Source organism: Ischnura elegans, chromosome 9 (genome assembly GCF_921293095.1).
Source record: "Ischnura elegans chromosome 9, ioIscEleg1.1, whole genome shotgun sequence".
In the NCBI taxonomy this organism is placed as follows: domain Eukaryota; kingdom Metazoa; phylum Arthropoda; class Insecta; order Odonata; family Coenagrionidae; genus Ischnura; species Ischnura elegans.
Genome location: NC_060254.1, coordinates 9,142,477 through 9,156,308, shown reverse-complemented (window position 1 = coordinate 9,156,308; position 13,832 = coordinate 9,142,477).

Sequence of the window (13,832 nt, the reverse complement as noted above, 5' to 3'; positions counted from 1 at the left end):
CACACTGTCAAAGTGGATTACGACATAATGCACGACCCCGTAATGAAGATTTTTTCTTCTAAATTGCCTTCAATTGCTATGCCAAGTGCGGAAAGTGCGTGATGTTTCATTTTCAATTTTTCCACAGAAAATTAACAACAAATAAGTTAGTACGGAACTAACTGAGCTCATTAATTACGTGCCGCACCGACAACTTGTTAACAAATAACAGACTGTATTAGCGCGATCGCGGACCAGACATCAATTGTAGAGCGACGCAGTTATGCATTCTAACGATTCTAACTCTCTTCCAGCTCTATACGGTACTGAGTTAATCTGATCTACGATTCTGTAACAATCCCTACTATACTTTGCAGTCTATACTTCACATATTTTTTGCTCATCTACCACGATTCCATTCATCCGTACACCTTGCTTTATCTCTGTGCGATAGTTAATTTTACACGAAGAGAATCGGCTAAAAAGTACGATAAGAATTTTTCAGATTTATTTTTCAATTCCGAATACAAGGAAAGTACTAGCAAGAGAATTGATTGATAGCTAGAGTTGAAAAAATATTGTACGGTATCAGTATTTTGAATGCTGGTCTTTTAAATTGTAAATCATCACGTTACATGTGTGGAGAAACGAGTATATCGAAAAATTATCAAGTTCAGAGCATACAGAAGTTAAAGGGAATACAAATCAGTCAGGGAAATGTGCATGATGTGAAAAAGCAAGAGGGTATGTGCCTGATAAGATAAAATACCATCAAGACGGAAAAAAAACTATCCTTTTCTGTGAAATGAATCGATTTTGCCATCAATTTCATTTTCATAATCTGTCCACATTATTAAATCAATTAATTCACGGGAACAAAAGGAATGCAAAAAGTATCAAGTATCTACAACGAGTTCTATTTTTTTCCTCGCAAGGGATCGTAAAGCCCCAACGTTCCCCAGTAAAACGGCCTTTCAGCAAATGTTAGAAGCTTAGTATATTCGTCCTTTTAAGCGTTTTTTGTTTAATCCGATTGCACTCTGCGTTCCTTTAAACATCATTTTCGTGACTTTTAAGCTTTCATTTCTCAATGTGATCATCTTCATTAATAAATGATTGATGAAACTGCCCAAAATGAAAGTGGTACCTCCGCTGTTCATAACTTAGCGTGGTCGGAGGTAGTAAGAGAAATGAAGAGATTCAAACCTTCCCCTACCACCCCGAAACAGCGGCTGACATGGGGGGCGAAGGGGGCGTGATAATGAGCTTAAATAAAACTAACTTAAACTTTGCATGTAACTTGATTTGTTCATTACAATAAAAGTATAGGTTGCTCAAAATATCTTTGAGCCTCCCCTTGGTTTTTTTTTCTGTATCCGTTACTGCCCCGAAAGTGATATTCTTTGTAATTTGGAATGAGACTATATTTTCATTTTGCTGTGGTATCGTAGTATTTCGGGTTGCATAAAACCGGTGTTTCACAAGATCTTTCAATATAGTTATTTCCTCGAAAATTAAGGCCGATTAGACGCTTGAGCGAAATGAAGTATCCCTTTAAAACCCTGCGAAGTTTGAACGCTTGCCGGAGGTGACACTTGGGTGACAGGCCAGTTTGGATCAATTCAACTAGCATTGCGAGCCTAAACACGCCGTATATTTTCTACTGCCTAGCTCCCATCGAGTTTTCTGGTGCTATTCATGTCACAGCAAGAATTCCGCAGGTGCGCCACTCACAGCGCAGGTCGTAAAGCAAAGACCCGACATTTTTTAAATCTGGACCCTCGCCACACTTGAGTGCACTTCCTGTACGAGCCCCTTCCCAAAAGTTACGCAATACACAACTTCAAACCCGTTACCTTCGGCGACCGCCGATGCAAAAAGCTGGTTCCAAGAGTAAACATAAAGACTTATAAATCGTTAGCGAGCGGAGAATTCTCCCATTAGCTCTGATCTCCAGAGAACCCACTCGAGGCTGGTCACGAAAACTCAAAAGAAAGCATTTAAACCGGCAGAAAGATTTTTAGTGAGCCGATCCACATCCTGCACATGGCGACGTGAAACGACTTACTATTTAGGTATATGTGGTGGTTCGGTGGTAATTAAGGAACAATCATCAATGTACGCATCTACTTTTCGTGGGAATATTTTTACTGGTGCTCATAAAAGCAAGTTATCTGAGTAAATACGCCTGTACATGAGGTTTTAGCAATTTATAAAGAAAAAATACCTAGCAAACATACAACTGATACTCTCTTATTCTTTTTCAATTTTCAACCAATTCATCATATCAAGATAAGCAATTATCTATAATTACTCTAATTATTTATCATTAAACTCGTTTAATTTTTATATTTTAAATCGATTATTGTGATTTAAACCCACCGATGCACCTAAGACAAATCAATTAATGCAAACCCAATATATACTATCTAACCATTAACATTCATAAGTCCATATAAGTGAAAGCCTATTATCTTTCAATGTCAATATGATTCCATTTTGAGCAAAGTTCTGCAAAATATAAGTGCTGATGGTATTCTACAATCTCATCCAATGAATATTAATGGCTTTTGGAGTAACTCGCATCTAGATTTTAAAATGGCCAACGTTTCCTATCCAATACCGGAGGCCTCATTGGGGCTATGACAGGGATAATGACACATATGCATCGTAGTATTGCGGGTTGCACAAACACCGATGTTTTACAAGATGTTTCAAAATAGTTATTTCCTCGAAAATTAAGGCCGATTAGACGCTCGAGAGAAATGAAGTATCCCTTTAAAAAGTCATTTTCTATCTCTCTTATTATTTATAATTTAACTCGTTTAATTGTTATTATTTAAATCGATTATTGTGATTTACACCCACCGATGCACCTAATATAAATGAATTAATGCAAACCCAATATATACTACCTAACCATTAACATTCATAAGTCAACATACATATGTCATTAGCCCTGATTAAGTCCCTGCCATAGGAGAGAAAACGTCGGCCATTTTGAAATGTTCATGTAGGCTATCACAAAATCCATTAATATTAATGAGCATGGACCAAGAAAGTTATTGTAATTTATCACATCCAGACTAAACAAAATTTATGTATACTTGAAAAAAACGTGAGGAACTATTACCACGAGGATTCGCCATTCCTATAAGTTTCCAGTCAATCATTTTGCATTCGCTATCCCCCCTCTCCTCTATCACGGGAGTATATCTTTCCATAGTCTCTGCCAAGGACGCCGGCTCAGCCGCCGGGAGACACTTCGCGCCCCGTGCTACGAGGAAGCAGTGGCCACACTATTAATAATGTCAGTGGGAACATATGTGAGGAGGAAATGCGGAAAGGAGGAAGAAAGATGTGAATGCGCTGAGAAAAGGGAGCAAAAAAGAGCAAAGGACGAGGAGGAGGAAGGGAGAAGAGCTATCAATCAAGGTCTATCTTCTTTTGGCAATCTTTCGATGCAAATAAATGTGTGCATCCATAGAAAAAAGAGGCAAGAAGCTAGACCCAACAGTTGAATATTATCAATTTTATGCTATTACTAGGGAGCAGATATAAACGCCGAATCCTAAAACCTGTGATTTTAATCGAAAATAATTTCCACTTGATGCACCCATGACCGATGAATAAATGCGGACTCCTCTCATGCTAATGCACTGTCAACGTTCAAAAGCCCATAAGAGTGAAATCCTTATGTTTTATTTCCATATTAACTTGATTCAATTTTGAGTGACGTCAAGGGCGTGCCCAGGATCATAACTAGGGGGGACAAGCCATGGTCTGGGAGGGGGGGGGGGCAAGCCATGGGATTTATGAGATTATTTCCTTGAAAAAATAGTTTTATTTTAGTTACATTCTTATACAAATATATATCATTTTTCGTGGGTTTAAAGAAAACCTGTTAAATGCTTTCGTTTCAATTCAGTACCGCTTTTTGCTTGAAGACTTTTGCGATTTTTGCTTCTAGGAGGGGCCGCTCGCTGGGTACGCCCATGAGTGACGCTCTACAAAATATAAGTCTTGAGAGAATTCTGCAATCACTGAGCAGTTCTCATGGTCAAGTATCGAAGAAATATTGCATCCATTTTGAGACCATGTGTTTGCAAAACAAAATGGAGGCTTGCCAAGGTCAACTGAGCGAAAAGTAAATGGTCTCCAGAATCCTCTGCATTAAGATAGCACGTTATTATGAGAATTCCGAGATTCGCTTGGCAGATTCTCAATTTGGGGATTCTGAGTAAGAACTGCTTTAAGAGCATATTATCACACTTGCTACTACTTATTACCCATGACAGCTACATGGTTCAAAGAAAAGTTTTATTCTCAGATTTTGTTCATTTTCTGATTCAGATGCGGGACAAGGGATTCGGTCTTTATTGATCCACGATTCTTCAGCAGATGCTATAACGCGATTTTAGGATGGAGGGAACTATCTTAATTGTACAGGCTTAAATAAAAACGCTCTAAAAATGATTTTAAATGGTATGATCAGGAAAATTTTGATAAGTAACACAATATCGACACCGACGAAGCAGATTGATTGGAGTGATAAACGAAAAGAAAAGAAAGACGAAAGAGGTGTGGACACAGAGACAGGAAAAAGCAGGAATTGTTGAATTGATTACTCTTTAAGACCACACGAATTAGTCAAAGGAACACGTTGGAGTATAAAAACGAAAAAAAATCGTAAAGGAGATATCCTATGGAATAAGAACATAAAATACAAGAGACAGCTCACATAGAAGAAATGCCATATGGTCAAGAATGATGACATGGTTATAGAATTACTGCAAACCAGAGTTTTTATTGCTATCTTATGCTGATTCAAGGGCGTACCCAGGATCATAATTAGGTGGGGTGGCAAGCCATGGTCTCGGGGGGTGCATGCCATGGTCTAGGGGGGGGGGTCTAGCAAGCCAAATTGTGACATTTTAGCATCGAAAAGGTGAATGAAACCAACATTTTAAGAAAATAATAACAGTGCTTTATTAGTGTATGAGATTTTTTCATTGAAAAAATAGTTTTTTAGTTACATGTTTTACACTAATACATATCATTTTTCGTGGGTCTAAAGAAATTTTTTTAAACACTTTCGTTTCAATTCAGTGCTGATTTTTCTTTGAGACTTTTGCGATTTTTGCTTCTAGAGGGGGAGGCAGCGGCCCCCCCCCCCGCCTCTCGCTGGGTACGCCCATGTGCTGATTATCGATAATAAGCAAGTATTGGGCATGCATAGTGATCAGGTGACTGTAGGTGACCTTATAACGAGAAGTAAGCGTAAATTGCGTAGGTGACAATGATAACAAATGAATACCTTCGGGTCGTACTGGAAAATTAGGAATTTTAGATAATGATAGAACTTAAAAAACATTAGTATGACGTTTTTATTACTAATGATACATTTAATCAATGTGATTATTCCCCTTTACGAACACAGAAAAGGCTTATTTTCCTTTTTCGCGCGCAATTCATATAATTCAATAAGATCGGTAGGTACTCTTCCGGGATCCTAAATGAGTAAGATTACATTATTAGAATTGCTAACTTTTTATTAATTTATTTCCGAAGCAGTTGAAATTATTGTATCGCTCCATTTGTAATTTCCAATCGTTTCAAATTGGTATTGACCCCTTTCCAAAAACTTTTTATGGCGAAAGATTCGTAGCGGTGGGGAAAAAGTTAAAGGTTAAATCGACGTCCTCAACCTGCTGGTTGACCAATAAAATATCACTCGACTCCTACTCGTTTTCCGGGATGAATTTCCAAGTATTCAATGGGAAAAATAGCATCTCTTATACCAAGAATAATACTCTGGAGGATTAACAATTCGGCGGCTAAATGTTCATTCACTCAACACGGATTTCAATGAGCATACTACAGTCGTCACTTGCAACGCTGGCAAGCAAAGCGATCAGAATTCCACTTTGGCGAAACAAGCTATAAATAGTGCTGTCAACCGAACTAATTATTGAATATGATATTATCAATCTAATTCATGACTTTTCAACGCTTTTACCAGCGAAATATCCAAGTATTCAATAGGAAAAATAGCATCTCTTATACAAAGAATTGCTGACATGGAAAACATTGGGAATAAATCGATGTTTTTCTTAAGATGTTCCTAGGATATGTATTGATAAAATGGTATAAAAAGCTTCACTCAGTAGTGGATATAGCGATTTTTTTATTGACTATGATAATATTTACATAAAAAATTAACGTACTGGCCAAATATTATCGGAAAAATATCGTTATACGAGTATCAGAAAAATTTCACTGTATCCCCATAAGAACATGCACAAAGAGATGCCTCCTAATTCCAAACAGTTGGAATTCGGATGTTCTGGCCCTTGCACCTCAGGGGCTACGGGTATCCTCTTGCTTCATTCGGCTCGCGACCTTCATACACGGCATGCGTTACGCAGCGCTTTCTTTCAAGTGATCTTTCGCCACAGCTGATCGTAAGGAGAAATCGATGCAGATGAGGGAGCAGCAGTAAGTAAGTGGGGGATGGAGCAGGGTGGGCGGGAGGCCGAAGAAAAAGGATTGGCCAATCTCGCGGCCTCCTTCGACTTTCCACCGAATTGTGTGACGTGGAAGAAAAACAAAACCGTTTTGAAAGCACGCAACTGAAAGTATTTCGATCCGAAGTACATTCACATGCTACACGACGCATCAGGGCGGGTCCAACTCCCCTTCGTCCTCCATGAACTTGGGCGTTGTTCTCCAATTTCTTTACTAGGGATTCTAACTGCAAATACGAGGCTTTTTTGTCGTTGCAAAGCCGTTCGATATTTATTTATTTGAGTAATTTTTCACATAAAGCCGTGACACCAATTTAAAGTGAAATTTTTTCAACAATAACATGAATTAGACACAATAAAATAACAATATAAAAGCTAAAAAAGAATTAACCAGTGGAGAAAGGAAAACATTCAATTGGTAGACAGATGGGACAGAGGTTGAGCGGTGAATTTCCTGCATGAGAGGTAAAAAATATCGACGGAAGGAGGGAGCGAAGTTTGAAGGGAATAGGGACGATATAAAGGCGAGCGCTTGGTCAGGGAAATTCTGGGAATAGGCTGATGGATTAGGGATAGCTATGGAGTAGGGAGAGATATACAATGAAGTATTCTACATCCCTGAATGATAAATGGAAATTAGGAACGGCCGGGGAAAGATCAGGCAGAAATGCATGGAGCAGGGAATGAAGGAGTAAAAAGAGAAGAATTATATGTGTGAGGAAAAACTAGCCGACAAGAGAATTTAGCTAAGATCTGACCTAAACCAATCTTAGGATTTTGAATTGAATATGATGATGAAAGTATTCTACCGATTGCGTTAGGTTTACTCAGAGGATTTTGCAAATCGCCTCTCCCAAAATTGGACTTCCCTTTTCACTTCTAACTTCCGTCAATTCCCTATCGTTCTATCACGCGGCGGATCCAGGATAGGTGCATGGGGGTTGAATTTCCAGTAGTATTGGGAGTCGGAAAAAAATACCATTGTATTTAGTGTAAAATGGATACCTAATATCCCCCTCAACACCCCGCCCACATAGATCCACCACTGGTTCTATCCATAAATCCTATTCTCAATCTCCTCTTTCCCCGCTTATCCAACATTCTTCCCTCCACCACGGTTTTCAGCATCCCCTTCTCGCTCAGGACTCGCTCCATCCAAATACTGATTGGACACGTCCAAGCCCATTTATCCATCCGAGCAATATTTATTCGTATAGGTTAATTTTGTCTTCTTCATCATAGTCCCCTTTGGGTATTGTGCATTTGGGGCGAAACTATAGGAATATGTTTTGGGGGGGTTGGAGAAGGGCAACCTTCCCCCCCCCCACCCGTTTGGGAAAATTTTGTAAAAATGGTATGCATTAGCTGAAAATACATTTTACATAATTTTGACACTTAAAAATTTGGGTTTCATTAAAAGGTTACGTTAAAATTTACTATATGTCAAAACTAGACAATAGTTTTTAATATTATTTTTATTTCTCTGAGGCTTTGGGAGGGATCTATCCCCCCCATAGTTACGCCACTTTTGTGCACTTGTGACAGCGGTTCTTCCAATGCTTGAAACCTTTATCAAACTCGATCTTTAGGACAATCCTTAGTTCTGTCAGCGATTTATTTTACTGCCATCTATGCGTGCACAGCGACGGCTCTTTAACGCGTTCTTTCTTTCTTGCGTGAAAATTTTTTTTTGAAAAGTCACACGAAGCCATACACGTGGCGAATATCGAGGCTGGGTATCGTTACAGCATTATTTTTGGCCAAAAATTCACGAAAATGCAAAGAAGTGTGATCGGAAAATCGCCGAGATTATAATAACACGTCGAACCTTACCGACTGCCACAGACAAAGTATACGTTGATTTTTATCATACTTCAGGGGCATGTATACGAACATTATAAATACGAATTTGAGAATCGGACTCAACCCTAGCTCTAACTCTACTAGAGTTCTAGTTACTCTCCTAACTCTAAACCCGCGAAATTTAAAAATTCCCATTATTTTCTTAACACATCTCGTACGCAGTAACGGCAACAGTTGATACACAGTAAAAGATATTTCCTCCACCCAGTAACCTCTCCTAAACATCACTGCTCTCACAATCTTCGACCCTGCAGCTAGGGGGCGCAGCAAGGAATTAAGGCTGGGGGGGTTTAGGTGCATAATACCGGAGTGTGTGGGGGTATGGTATACCAAGCAGGATAAGAATAAACAAGTTTCTGGGAAAACAAAGTAGGTGTGAGATTAATAAGTTGCGGAATTTTAAGGTAAATGGTTCAAAATGGTGAGTTTTACAGCTTTCTGAGGGAAATTTTATTAACCCTTACACTATTCTATTAGTAATATCAATCCAATTAAATAAAATGGATTAAACTTAAAATTTCTCTGAGCTCTGGGGGGGTTTTTATCCCCCAACCCCCCTCGCTACGCCACTGTTGCAGCTAATTTCCAAACTCAGGTCGCTCACAGTCTTTCACGAAAGCAGAATTATCTTCCATTTCCCTACTTCGTACCAGGCCAACCCTTTGTCTTACATCATCAGCACCCCCATCCAAATCCTACCTAGACCCACCCAAACGCCACACGCAATGAAATTAGCACTGAGCTGCCAAAACCCAGGTCCAGGACCTACTACAGTAAGTAGGAGTATTATCACTGAGTTTCGTAACCCGTGACAACTTTTTTCGAAAAATTATTTCCTGGAAGCGAAACTGGTCCCTGAACTTGACCGGCAATGTGAAGATCCGGGAACGAATCCCGGTCAAGTCAACTGACTTTTTTCTTCAAGTCTTTTCTTCGGGGTGTGTTTACCATTGTATGCACCGGTCCTTCACCGCTCCGAAATTTAAGAAGGATAAAATTTTCAATCGAAGTGAATACACTCACCGCTTCAATAGAAACAGTGCCATCGGCGGAAAGAAAAAAATCTGAGCTCAAATCTGAACACGGGAAGGTTTTGAAGGGGGAAAGAAGAGGAAAGAGGATTTTTATTCTACGATATTTGACGCATGCGCGGAAGTCAAAACATCTTCCCTGTCCTAACTGTGAGTTGCCACATACACTTGTTTTCCAAAAAATTCAATCCCTATAGCCTCTACCTCAGACAAAATCTCAATAGGGTGGTTTCCTATTATTTTTTTATTGCCTAAATCGAAAGATTATTATCATTACTCCTGGAGTACGTATTTCACGCTTTTAGATTTTTAATTGACGATATCTATTTTTCGCGATTAAATGAAAAGTGAAAAATTTCAAGCGCGCGAAAACGTGACGGCTAAGTATGAATAATGGGAAAACCCCGTGTGACGTCATTCTGGTTCCCGCTGCCGCAAGTGAGGTGCCCTTGGGGTGAGGCTTTGAGCGCTGATACGACGCAGGATGCTAGCAGGTAGCAGAGTACCCTGCTAGCTGGTAGCGCTTGGCTTAATTATGGATTATTAATACCTTATCAAACGAAGGAAACTTTCCGACCATAGGCAGTTTTAATAGGTGATTATTAAGAGATGTTTCCCTGAGCTCTGTGCCTCATGCATGCGTTGGTAATCTCAGACGATGTAAAACTCCTATCTACTCGTTCCCTGTGACGTCACGTGGAGTGGCATCGCATGGACCTATCTGGCCTTTTTCAAATGAGGATAAAATTGACCCTTGCCATTCGTCTAAACCTGTATTTCTAAAACCTAATTATTTGTATATTATGAATACACTAATTGTGGGTAACGAATCGCGATCAATGCCTTTCGTTTTCTTTGATGAAGGAAACTACCCTATTGAGTGGGTGAGAAGCCAAGGGGTACAAGTGATTTCTATGCACTATGCAGTGTTAGGCACAGAAATTAGGTATAGAAAACAAACCAGACCAATTAGATATTTATTAGTGCATTTGATTTTCCACTCGATGTCAGCACATAGCAGACTCACTCGCATCCCATGGCAACCAAGTTTTTGTTTATTTCTTTTAACAATTAACTGTACCTAACTGTGTTGTGAAAAATATCACTTATACCCTTGGCTTCTCACCCTTGCAATTAATACATCGCCAAAAATATTGCACATGTAATACATGACATAATACTTTCGTGACGTATTATAGAGTGAAATTCTAAGGCTCGCATTCAGCTAAAAAATCATCTACTAAATACGACAAGTACATGCGAATGTATAATCTGTACTCAGCTTACATATTATCGTGTAATACAAATTATGATGTACGTTGATGATCTGAATAACATAAAAATAAAAGCAGTTGATTCAGATGAGAAGTGGTGTAGTGGTCCTCCAGTATTAAAAGAGATCCTGCAAGTTCCACTCAAAAACTTCATTCAATTCTCTATACTTACGATGCATTTTTATGCTCCCACGTCACTTTCGAGTGCGACACTTAAAAATTATGTGAAAGCATCGGAAAGCGTTGTGCAGTGAAGTGGATAAAGTTTTTTTAAAGGTAGAACCAGCGGAATCTCTCTCATTTGAAATAGTAAGAGTAAATGTAAAATAGGGTTGCTCAAGAAGTCTTTAGAAAAAGTTAGAAAAATATATTTTGGATAAATTTTGAAAACACTATTTAACATAGGCTCTTTTCAGCTCTATACATTTTGTAATCATTTTTTCCAACACTTTAAGTCGTAAACAAGTAGAATTTTGGAAACTCTTCAAATAAAGGCATTTGTTTTGGCGAAGACCTCCTCATTAGTCGTAAGTCTTAGTCCCTTATGCCATTTTTGTGAGTCAGAAAAAAAGAAAAACTCACTTAGTGCAAAATTTAATGAATACGGAGAATTTTTCAATGATTGGAAATCCGATTTCGTAATTTCGATCATCGCAACTGCGCAATCCTGTTGAAAAAAGAACTTTTTCCGTCTCTAAGGAGGACACTTTTCTTGGTTTCTTCCGTCAACTGGTCTAATAATGATGATTAACACTTTCCTTTTAACGTTCTCCCAAGTAATCGATGTACATTATTCCGCATACATCACAATAGATCATGGCCATAACCTGTCCGCCCTGTCTCACCATCTTCGTCTGCTTTGGAGCCCATTCATCTTCAAAATTCAATTTTTTTACCGTTTTGTCTCTGTGATGAAGTGATGTATTTATATTTCACGAATAATTCAAAAGAGGATCCTAAAGTTCGCTTCTAAAAATATTGTTGCCCACCGCGCAGTTAAATGAGTTTACAAAAGTCGCCACTCGCGTCGCTGACGGACGAATTGATCCAAGTTTCGCGGGGAAATAAGGTAAAATCATGGGTTTTTACCGAGAATTGTATACATGATGATGTCATCAATCAAATTCATAAAGTTGCAATGCTATTCCTCGCAACCACAAACATCATACTGCAAAGTATAGGAAAAAAGTGGATCGCATTGCACTCATCACCGCGCCGCAGACATTTTTGAAAACCGATTTAAATGAGACCGAAGTGGCGACAGAAATCAGCCTTCTGTGGGATGGCATTGGGCCTCCTCTATGCAGACCCCATGCCATATTTCATCAACAGTTGTGTATCGACGTAGAAAGCCCTCAGGATTGCGAAACAAAACAGCGTCAGAGTTGAGCACACCATTGTGGTCCCATCCTCCGCTCGTACTCTCCGCTGTGAGCAAACGCGGCACTATCTCCCCGAGATTTTTTTCACATGCAATTTTTCCAGCAATATTAAATCGATTGTGACTTGCAATATACCTGTGGCCTTAGCCATGTCGCATTTTGATTCGTCGATCACTTACAAACATATCCTGGGTTTTACCAATCATTTCGGGGGTGGACACATCCACAGGGCGTCCAGAGCGATGCACAATTTTTTTTGGATGTACCTACGGCCACGTTTAAATTCATTTACCTAATTGGAAATACAGGAGCAGATCTTCCATGGACTTCATTCAACTTAGCTTTGATTTATTTGTGCGTTAACTCTCTCAAGAGCAAGTCTCTGATAACTGCACGAAACACACTCATAATATAAGACACGGTTTCAGGCGTTATTTTGTGGAATTGCTTCGTTATAGAATAAAATAAAATAAATTTGTTTCATTCCACACTTTATTTTAAATAGCACGACCCGGATGATAACACTAGATGTTGAAACCCGGGCCGTGCTATTTAACATAAAGTGTGGAATAAAACAAAGTTATTTTATTTTATTCTATAAACTCACTTTCATCCATTTTTATAAACAAGCGAAATATCCATGATTAAAACACAAATGGTAATTTCCACACTATTATTTAACATTTAACGACCGACCATGGTTTCGACACTTTATGTCATTTTCAAGGTAACTTTTTTTTGTTTAAGGTTTTTGTGTCACTTTGTGTCATTTTCCTAGAAATGAAAAGTGAAAATGACCCAAAGTGTCGAAACCATGGTTGGTCGTTACGTGTTTAATAAAATAGTGTGGATATTACCATTTGTGTTTTAATCATGGATATAGCATTACTCCATAAAATAAGCCTGAAACGATTTCAAACAAGTGAAAGTTATTCACTTCGATCGACAACAACAATGAAACTATGGGATGCAGCTAAAACTCTACCAGCTGACTACATAGTCACTAGTGCTGCTTATTGAGAGAAAATATTTTTTTTAATTCTAATATAGCAATCTCTCAGATATTTTACGGACTTATTGAAAGACCCTCGTAAACCACTGATAAGTACGGACGTACACGTGGCTAAGGCATCGGGCTGCTTCCGGCTGCGAGTTAACGAGTTAATACAGGCAATCTTAAAGAAAGAGGTTATGGATTGGGAATATAATGAATAGGTAATTAGCCCGAGAAAATTTCACCAAGAGACCAACTTGTCTTTCTTGACCCCGAAAAATAACGTCTTATATAGTTTTTTGAAATTTTAAATTTGTGATCCATGCCTTGACCTAAACAAAATAGCCAATACTTTTATTGCATTCTTATCATGTTATAAATTTTACTAACGCGCTTCGACGACGATTATCGTAAAATCCCTTGCATTAAAATTTATTAATTACATTAACAATTCGTAATATAATAGTGCATCCTAATTTAATATTTTTAATACCACCACGATGTACTTGGATAATGCTAATACCCACGACCCACCATTACCACAAACACAGCCAGCCACAACATTAAAAAAACAGCAAAATTCAAACACCGCAATGATGCATGTATGCTATTAACTCTGATCACTGACGCCCACTGCTTAGTGAAAAGAAAGTCAGGAATAAAATTTAAGTAAAATAAGAAAACTATGCACTTGCACTCAAAAAGTTGAGTTAAAGGTAAAGAACTATTGTTACTATGTTACCCTGTCACGTGAACCGTGAAAACTTTTGAAAACCCATCGC